At 34.8% G+C, this 10583-nt stretch overlaps 1 pseudogene across 1 annotated transcript; it reads right to left on the bottom strand.

Annotated features, from left to right (window-relative positions):
• Nucleotides 1-7245: 7245 nt before the first annotated feature.
• On the bottom strand, nt 7246-10363 carry LOC309652617 (large ribosomal subunit protein eL30 pseudogene; annotated as a pseudogene). Its single transcript has one exon. The product of its transcript is annotated as a large ribosomal subunit protein eL30 pseudogene (transcript).
• Between the last annotated feature and the right edge of the window lie 220 nt (nt 10364-10583).

Below are 10583 nucleotides of genomic sequence, written 5' to 3'. Positions count from 1 at the left end.
CAACATACTACAGACTTACGTAACACATATTGCCTAACAAAGAGATACAGAATCACCTACAATAACTTGTCAGTTTGCTCCAATACCCAGTATGTCCTAAGTTTTCAACATATATATAGATTTTCAGCTATCACAGAATCAAAAAATGAGAAGAGAGAATCCTTAGCTCATTAGGCTGTTTCTTTGCCACTTTTCTTGTGTTTATGTCATCTTCCCACTTAATTATAAGCTCCTTGAAGACAGGAATTGAATCATGCTTCCTGGTAACCTTCCATGTTCACAATGCAAAGCATCTAGTACATGTTAAATCCCTATATTTTGGCTGTCACAGATATTAGTTATTCCCCCACTTGGTTGAGGAAACTGACCTTGGTTACTTAGTTTGGGGAGGCCTAGTCAGGGCCCTTGCAGAGATACATGTACCTTCGCTTGCATTTGCACCAGGTATACAGGGGTGATTTCAACAATGCTGCTTTGGAGATGAATAAACCATAACTGTAATGGAATACTGTAGTCAAAATGAGCATCAGGAAAGTCTTGCCTTAAAGCATTCAGCTATTTCCACCGCACGATACTTACCATGGGTAAAAACGTAATACTACTATTAATAATGGGTGCTTTGGTATGGCGTTTGTGCTTCAAATGTCTTGTGATAGTTAAAAGAAAAGAGTAGCCCCTTTGAGAAAATACATCTTCAAAGACGCACTGGAATTTAAAACCAAACTCCACTGGCACCAAAGTGTCTCAGAAACTTATTTGTCCTGACTCAAAGGTGAGAGAGAAGCAAGGATTTGAGACTAAAGGAAAACACTGTAGAAGACTTCAGCATTATCCTGCAGTGAAGCTGACGTACTATGAATAGTCAGATTGATGGGTAAGCTGGCACTTGGTGGGTAAGCATCCATATTCCTTTTTTTTTTTCAGTTTTTATTGAGACATAACTGATATATAGCCCTGTGTAAACTTTAAGGTGTACAGTATAATTATTTGACCTACAAACATCATGAAATGATTACTACAATAAGTTTAGCAAGCACCCATCATCTCATGTAGATACAACATTGAGGAAATAGGAAAATAATTTTTTCCCCTGTGATGAGAACTCAGGATTTACTCTCAAGTTTCATATATAATATACAGCAATGTTAATTATATTAATCATGTTGTACATTACATCCCTAGTACTTACTTACCTTATAACTGCAAGTCTGCACCTTTTGACTACCTTCATCCAGTATCTCCTCCCCCAACCCCTGCCTCTGGTAACTATAAATCTGATCTCTTTTTGTCTTTGAAGTATAATTGACCTATAACACTATGTTGGTTCCTAGTACACAACATTCTATATTTCTATACATTTCAAAATGATCACCATGATAAGTCTAGTTGTAATCTGTCACCATACAAAGATGCTACATAATTATTGACTATATTCCCACACTGTACATTTCAAACCTGTGACTCATTTATTTTGTAACTGAAAGTTTGTACCTCAATCTCCCTCACCTATTTTTCACCTCTCCCACCGTCATCCCCTCTGACAACCATCCCTTTGTTTTCTGAATCTATGACTGTTTCTGTTTAGTTGTGTTTGTTCATTTGGGTTTTTTTAGATTCCACATATAAGTTAAATCATACAGTATTTGTCTGGCTTATTTCACTTAGCATAATACCCTCTGGGTCTATCCATGTTGTCACAAATGGCAAGATTTCATTCTTTTTATGTCTAAGTAATATGAGTAATATATATGATATCTTCTTTATCCATTCATCTATTAAAGGGGCACTTTGGTTGCCTCCATGTTTGGGTATGCTAAATAATGCTGCAGTGAACATACCAGTGCCTGTATCTTTTCTAATTACTGTTTATGTTTTCTTTGGATAACTACCCAGGAATAGAATTGCTAGATTGTATGGTAGTTCTATTTCTAAGTTTTTGAGGAATCTCCGTACTGTTTTCCATACTGGCTGCACCATTTTATATTCCCACCAATAGTGCACTAGGGTTCCCTTTTCTCCACATCCTCACCAACACTTCTTATTTGTTGTCCTTTTGATAATAGCCATTGTGACAGGTGTGAAGTAATATCTCATGGAGGTTTTAACATGTATTTTGTTTCATTTAAACTCAGCATTTCTTTTTGGGGGGGATTCCCTGGTGGTCCAGTGGTTAGGACTCCGTGCTCTCACTGCCAAGGGCCTGGGTTCAATCCCTGGTCGGGAAACTAAGATCCCACATGCCACGTGGTGTGGCTGAAAAATAAAATTTAAAAAAAAATAATAAACTCAGGGCTTCTTTTTTTGAAATTTAATTTATAAACATTAAAACACAGAGATCTTAAGTGTACATGATGTATTTTGACAAATGTATGCAACTATGAAACCAACATTTAAATAATTATAAAGAACATTCTCATTATCCCACAATGTTCTCCCTTTATCTTTTGTCAATCTCCTTGTGGAGGAAACTACTCTTCTAATTTTTTTCACTGTATATTACTTTTGCTTGTTCTTGAAAGCACTTGTTAACTTATTTATAAATTAAATTTCTTTAAGAGATAGTCACATACTCAAATATCCTACTTCTTGAGACAGTAGAAATGGTGAGTTGTATTTTTCATGGCATTTATCAATTTCATTTAGCTTATTGAATTTATTGGCATAAAGGGGTTCATAATGTTCTCTTATTACTCTTTTGATATGTGTAGGATCTGTAGTAATGTTCCCTCTTGAACTCTTATACTTTGTCATCTTTCCTCAACCTTGGTTTGAGAATTTTGCTGAACGTTTTAAGGAATCAAATTTGGCTTTGTTTCATCTTTGTTTGCTATTTTATTGACTTCCACCCTTATCTTCCTTATTGTCTACCTTCTACATACTTTGGGTTTGTCTTTTTCTGACTAATATAAAGTAGAAACTTCATTGATGCGAAAACATTCTTCTTTTTCCAATATAGGCATTTAAAGCTATAAATTCTCAACTAAGCAACACTTTAGCAACAGTCTGTACATTTTTACATGTTTTGTCTTATCAGTACGTTTTAAATATTTTCTAAATTTCCTCATGGTTTCTCCTCTGACACAAGTGTAAATAGATTTTCTGGTTATCTTTTTGTTGATGATTCTTTATTTAACTCTATTGTGGTCAGATAATATAATGACTTCAATTTGGGGGGATTTATTGAGAGTTATTTCATGTGCACATATAGAAAATGTATATTCTGTGATTCCTGTGGGAGTAGTATTCAGTACATGTCAATTAGATCAAGTTGGTTAAAAGTGTTGTTGAAATCTTCTATATTATTAATAATTTGTCTCCTATCAACTCCTCTGAGAGAGAAGTGTTAAAATCTACAAATATTATTGTGATTTCCTTTTTTTTCTATCAACTTTGGATTAAGGTATTTTGGAGCTATGTCATTAGGTACATATACATTTAGGATTGTTATGTCTTCTTCATGAATCATTATGAAATGATCCTCTTTACCTCTGTTAATAGTTACTGCCGAGAATTTTATTTTCTGTTATATTTATTTTGCCTTACCAGCCTTCTTATACTTCGCGTTTGCTGGTATACCATTTTCCCTCTTTTTAATTTCAACTAATATATATCTTTATATTAAATATATGCTTCTTAATAATTAAGATATAATTTAATGTTGTTTGTACTAACCATTCTGATAATCTCAACCTTTTAGAATGTTTAATGCATTTATACTTAAATTAATAATAGACATGGTTGAGTTTAAATCTACCATTTTATATTTGTCACATTTCTTTGTTCATTTTTTCTTCCCTTTTAAAAATTATTTTGGTTGAGAATTTTTTGTTTTCCATTTAATCTCCTCTATTGGCTCCTTAGTTATATCTTTGCATTATTTTAGTTATTTTTCTAAGTATTGCAATGTGCCTATATAACTTATAATCTAACCTTGAGTGAATATACCACGTCAAGAATAGTATAAGAACTTTCCAATAGTTTAATTCCATTTTACTTTTGCGTTCATTTTGCTATTGTTGTCATATATCTTACTTCTATATCTGTGGAACTCCACAATAAATTGTTACTATTTTTTCTTTAAATAATAAGTTGTCATTTATAAAAATTGAGACAAAATATATTTTATATTTACCCATAGAATTACCCTTTAGAACTCTTTCTTTCTTCCTGTGGAGCTGAGTTTCCATATGGTACAATTTCCTGTTAGAATGATCTTCCTTTAACATTTCTTATAGTACAGAACTGATTATTAATCCTTTCAGTTTCAATTTATTTAAAATACCTTTATTTAACCTTTTAAAATATTTTCACTGTAGAATTCTAAATTGACTCTTCTTTTCCTTTAGCACTTAAAAAAAATTCCATTGCCTTCTAGTTTCCACTGTTTCTGATAAGAAGTAATTTATCATAATAATTTCCCTATATGTAGTGTGTCTTCTTTCCTTTGGCTGATTTTAAGGTTTTCTTTTTATCTTTTGTTTCTGGCAGTTCGACTATGATGTGTCTGTGGTTTTATTCTTATTCATCCTGATTGGAATTTACTGAACTTCCTGAATTTGTGTATTGACGTTTATTCTTCAAATTTGGAGCCATTTTTTATTTTTCCTGAGCTGTTCTCTTTTCTTCTGAAAATCCAACTACATACATATTAGTACGTTTGATATTGTTCCTACTCATTGACGTTCTATTTTCTCTAGATGGTTCATTTTGGATAATTTCTATTAATATGTCTTAAATTTACTGTTCCCTTCTTCTGTGTCCAATCATTTTTTCATTTCATATATTTTCATTCTAGTTCAGAATTTTTTCATTTTGTCACTAAAAGTTCAGATGTGTTTGATAAACACTGGCTATTCTACCCTAATATACCAAAGGAAAAATAGCAATGTCTTAGAAAGATATCAAGATAGAGAAGGACTAGACATCAGATATTTTACTCTGAAGGAACGATATTGCATAGGCCTCTTGCAAGTTACATATATTTTAGATTCCACATATAAGTGATATCATATGATATTTGTCCTTCTCTTTCTGACTGACTACACTTAGTATGATAATCTGTAGATCCATTCATGTTGCTGCAAATGGCATTATTTCATTCGTTTTTTTATGGCTGAGAAATATTCCACTGTGTATATATACCATATCTTCTTTATCCATTCCTCTGTCGATGGACATTTAAGTTGCTTCCATGTCTTGGCTATTGTAAATAGTGCTGCTATGAACATTGGGGTGCATGTATCTTTTCATATTATAGTTTTGTCCAGATATATGCCCTGGAGTGGGATTGCTGGATCATATGGTAACTCTATTTTTAGCTTTTTAAGGAACCACCATAGTGACTTCCATAGTGGCTGTACCAATTTATATTCCCACCAACAGTGTAGAAGGGTTCCCTTTTCTCCACACCCTCTCCAGCAATTTGTAGACTTTTCAATGACTGCCATTCTGACCAGTGTGAGGTGACACCTCATTTTAGTTTTGATTTGTATTTCTCTAATAATTAGAAACATTGAGCATCTTTCCATGTGCCTATTAGCCATCTGCATGCCTTCCTGGGAGAAGTGTCTATTTAGGTCTTCTGCCCATTTTTTGATTGGGCTTTTTTTTTTTTAAATTGAGCTGTATGAGCTGTTTGTATATTTTGGAAATTAAGCCTTTGTTGTTTGCATCATTTGCAAATATTTTCTCACATTCTGTAGGCTGTATTTCATTTTTTTATGGTTTCCTTTGCTGGGCAAAAGCTTGTTTGATTAGGTCCCATTTGTTTATTTTTGCTTTTATTTCTATTGCCTTGGGAGACTGACCTAAGAAAACATTGATATGATTTATGTCAGAGAATGTTTTGCCTATGTTCTCTTCTAGAATGTTTTGCCTATGTTCTCTTCTAGGACTCTTCTAGGTGTCATGCCTTCTACTTAAATCTTTAAGCCATTGTGAGTTTATTTTTGTGTATGGTGTGAGGGAGTGTTCTAACTTTACTGATTTACATGTGGCTGTCCAGCTTTCCCAACACTGCTTGCTAAACAGACTGTCTTTTCTCCATTGTATATTCTTGCCTCCTTCGTCAAAGATTAATTGACCATAGGTGTATGGGTTTATTTCTGGGTTCTCTGTTCTGTTCCATTGATCCATATGTCTGTTTTTGTGCCAATACCATGCTGTTTTGATTACTGTAGCTTTGCAGTATTGTCTGAAGTCTTGGAGGGTTATGCCTCCAGCTTTGTTCTTTCTCCTCAGGATTATTTTGGCAATTCTGGGTCTTTTATGGTTCCATATAAATTTTAGGATTATTTGTTCTAGTTCTGTGAAAAATGTCATGGGTAATTTGATAGGGATCATATTAAATCTGTACATTGCTTTGGGTAGTAAGGCCATTTTAACAATATTAATTCTTCCAGTCAAAGAGCATGGTAGATCTTTCCATTTCTTTGAATCATCTTCAATTTCCTTTATCAATGTTTTAAAGTTGTCAGCATATAAGTCTTTCACCTCCTTGGTCAGGTTTATTCCCAAGTATTTTATTTTTTTGATGCAATTTTTAAAAGGATTTGTTTTTTTACTTTCCCTTTCTGATATTTCATTGTTAGTGTAAAGAAATGCAACCAATTTCTGTATGTTAATCTTGTATCCTGCTACCTTGCTGAATTTGTTTATCAGTTATAATAGGTTTTGTGTGGAGTCTTTAGGGTTTTCTATATAGAGCATCATGTCATCTACATATAATGACAATTTTACCTCTTCCCTTCCAATTTGGATACCTTTTCTTTTTCTTGTCTGATTTTTGTGGCTAGGACTTCCAATACTAGGTTGAACAGAAATCGTGAGAGTAGGCATCCTTGTCTTCTTCAAGAGTTTAGTGGGAAGGCTTTCAGCTTTTCGCCATTGAGTATTGTGTTGGCTGTGGGTTTGTTATAAATAGCTTTTAGTATGTTGAGGTATGTTCCCTCTCTACCCACTCTGGCAAGAGTTTTTATCATGAATGGATGTTGAGTTTTATCAAATGCTTTTTCTGCATCTATTGAGATGACTGTGTGGCTTTTGTCTTTTGTTGATGTAGTGTATCACACTGATTTATTTGCATATGTTGAATCATCCTTGTGACCCTAGGATGAATTCAACTTGATCATGGTGTATGATCTTTTTTAACTGTTGCTGGGTTCAGTTTGCTAATATTTTGTTGAGAATTTTTACATCTATAGTCATCAAAGATATTGGCCTGTAATTTTCTTTTTTGGTGGTGTCTTTGTTTGTTTTGTTTTGTTTTTAAACAAGCTCTGGACAGTTTTGTTAAGGAAAAATTGTGCATGATTTACTATTCACCAGTCTGTTCTGGCATGCTTCTAATGATATCAGAATCACCTGGATCAATGATAGCCAGTGTGCATACTCTGTAGTATTTTCCACATTCTGTGCCCAATGTTATTGCCACTGTAGTGATGGATACCAGTTTTGGCCAACATGGCATAATACTCTATTTCAGATTCCTCAAGGCTGGGAAGTTGTTGGCAAGGATGACCAGTTTTGCTTTGCCTTGTCTGATCATTTTCAGAGTCTGCTTCTACCCCAGCAGGTACTTTCCACTCTTCATAATGAGTTGGAGCCTAGAGTTGATTGACTCCAGTGACTTTTTCATCTTCTTTGTGGCCACCATCTTCCTGCCTTAGGTGCGGAACTCCCCCAACCACGTGGAGCCGCCAAGATGGCTGGGGAGCAAGAAAGGTGTCTGGTTTTGATATCAGGGTGATGGTGGCTTCATAGAATATTTTGGGAGTGTTCCTGCCTCTTCAATCTTTTGGGAGAGTTTGAGAAGAATTGGTATAAGTTCTTCTTTGTATGTTTGGTAGAACTGCCCAGTGAAGCCTTATGGTCCTGGACTCTTGTTTGCAGGGAGGTGTTTTTTGTTTTTGTTTGTTTGTTTGTTTTTAATTATTACAGATTCTATTTCACTTCTAGTGATCAGTCTGTTCCAATTATCTATTTCTTCTTGGTTCAGTTTTGGTGGGCTGGATGTTTCTAGAAACTTGTCCATTTCTTCTAGGTTGTCCAATTTGTTGGCATATAATTGTTCATAGTATTAGCTTATGTTTTTCTGTATTTCTAGGGTGTCGGTAGTTATTTCTCACATTTCATTTCTTATTTTGTTTATTTGGGTCATCTCTTCTTGGTGAGCCTGGCCAGAGATTTGTTGATTTACCCTTTGGTTTACCCTTTCAAAGAACCAGCTCTTGATTTTATTGATTTTCTATTGTTTTTCAGTCTCTATTTCCTGATCTGTATTGTTTCCTTCCTTCTACTGACTTTAGGTTTTGTTCGTTCTTCTTTTACTAATTCTTTGAGGTGGTAGGTTAGGTTGTCTGAGATTTTTCTTGTTTTTTGAGGAAGTCATGCATTGCTATGAACTTCCCTCTAAGGACTGCTTTTGGTGCCTCCCATAGATTTTGTATGGTTGTGTTTTCATCGTCATTTGTCTCAAGGTATTTTTTAATTTCCTCTTTGATTTCATCATTGACCCATTTGTTTTTTAGTAGCATGTTGTTTAGTCTCCACATAATCTTTTTTTTCTCATTTTCTGTGGTTGATTTCTAATTTCATGCCTTTGTGCTCAGAAAAGATGCTTGAAATAATTTCTATCCTCTTAAATTTGTTGAGGCTTGTTTTGTGCCCTAGAACATGGTCTACCCTAGAGAATGTTCCAATTGAACTTGAAAAGAATGTGTATTCTGGCTTTTGCTTTTTTTTTTTCCCTGGATGTAACATCTTGAAAATATCAATTAAGTCTAACTGTTCTATTGTGTCATTTAGATTGTTGCCCTATTGACTTTCTGTCTATAAGATCTGTCCATTGATATGAGTGGTGTGTTAAAGTCCCCTACTGTTATTGTATTCCTGTCAATTTCTCCTTTTATGTCTGTTAGTATTCGTTTTATGTATTCAGGTGCTCCTATATTGGGTGCATATATGTTAACAAGTATAATATCCTCCTCTTGTTTGACCCTTTTATCATTATATAGTGTCCTTCTTTATCTTTCTTCATGGCCTTTATTTTAATGTTGATGACTTTTTATGATCAGGCAATTATATCACTGTGAATTCTACAGAGGCTTTGGCTGCCCATCCTTTCTTGTCCTTATGAAAATGCAGTTATAACTCTGTGAAACCTTGAGAAACTTTAAGCTGCCCATTCTCATCTACCCTCAATGATGAGTGCGAGCAATCCATCAAGGAGGGGATTTTCATTGTGTTGAATTGGTGGTGGTCAACTTTGCCTCACTGCTTCCAGTCCCTCCTAAGTCTGGGAACTATGTTTCTCAGCATCACCTTCACGCTATAGACCCAGGCTATGGTCTACCAGTGAGAGGAACTCTTGTGAAAATTGGAAAGTAGAAATGATAAAGAAGCTATTATTGCTCAATACATCATGACAATCAGAGGGGCAGGCATCTAGTTCCAGACCACTCTGCAAACTCCAACTTTGTGGTATCTGAAGTTTCTTGGACTTCCCAGGATTGGCAGCTTCTTCACTCATTCCAAGCTTTCAGACTGATGTCACAGTGGCTGTTTCTCTGATCCTTCAGCTATATACTTCCAGGCCTTCACTCTCCTAATTCCCATTTTAACCCCTAATTGCTATATTAAACCTCTTATTTCCTTAATTCTTAGAGTTACTTTTAAAATTCCCAAACCAGACTGACAGATATTCTCAAAATTTCCAAGCAATAGCAATTGTGTTATCTCAAAAATGTATGCCAACCAAAATTATGTTGGCAAAAGTTATTACAAAAATGCATTTTGAACAGTGTGTCATTAATTATTAAGATACCACAAATGTTACCAGATTCTAGCCATAATTATTGCAATAGGTTGAAATACAAGCAAGGCACATTGAAGAGGCATCCTGACATCTCTCTCCCAAATGGGACTTTCTTTCAGATCATGATCATCTGACAAAAGATGTCATAGTACAGAGTTGAACCCTATGATATTACTGATACTTGATAATTTTGACCTACAGAAACAGAAATATCTTATGATTTAACCTAAGGCTATGATAATCTCTTCATTCTAATGGATTTTTAGTGGAACCTATATCATTTTTTCCCATATAGGAATGGTGACTTCTCTTCACAGAATCTATATTGTGTAAGAAGAGAATATTTGCTGAGGGTATGCATGAAGTTATAACTCCCTGAATTCAGATGAGAAGTCTGTGTCTTTGAACTCAAAGCAGCAGTGCCCTCAACCATAGATGATTTCATTTTTTAAATGTTAGGAAAATTTCTTCCTCAAAAATCCTAATATCTCATCAGATGTCTGTCCTACGTCAGGACAGACATCTGGCACCATTGACATTTTGACCCAGATAATTCTTGTTGTGAATGAGGGGTGGGAGGAGGGAGGGGGTGGGAGGGATCCTATGCATTGTAGAATGTTTAGCAGTATTCAGGCATCTACCCACCAGATGCCAGTAGCACCTCCCAGCTGTGACAACTAAAAGAGTAACCAGACATTGCCAAATGTTCCCCTGGGAGGAGGGTGGTAAATCATTCATGGTTGAGAAACACTCTCCTAGATAAAACAGA

This window comes from Balaenoptera physalus, assembly GCF_965194825.1.
Source record: "Balaenoptera physalus genome assembly, chromosome: X".
Lineage (NCBI taxonomy): Eukaryota > Metazoa > Chordata > Mammalia > Artiodactyla > Balaenopteridae > Balaenoptera > Balaenoptera physalus.
The sequence above is the reverse complement of the archived record's forward strand: the minus strand, read 5'-3'. Positions and strand labels throughout refer to the sequence as shown.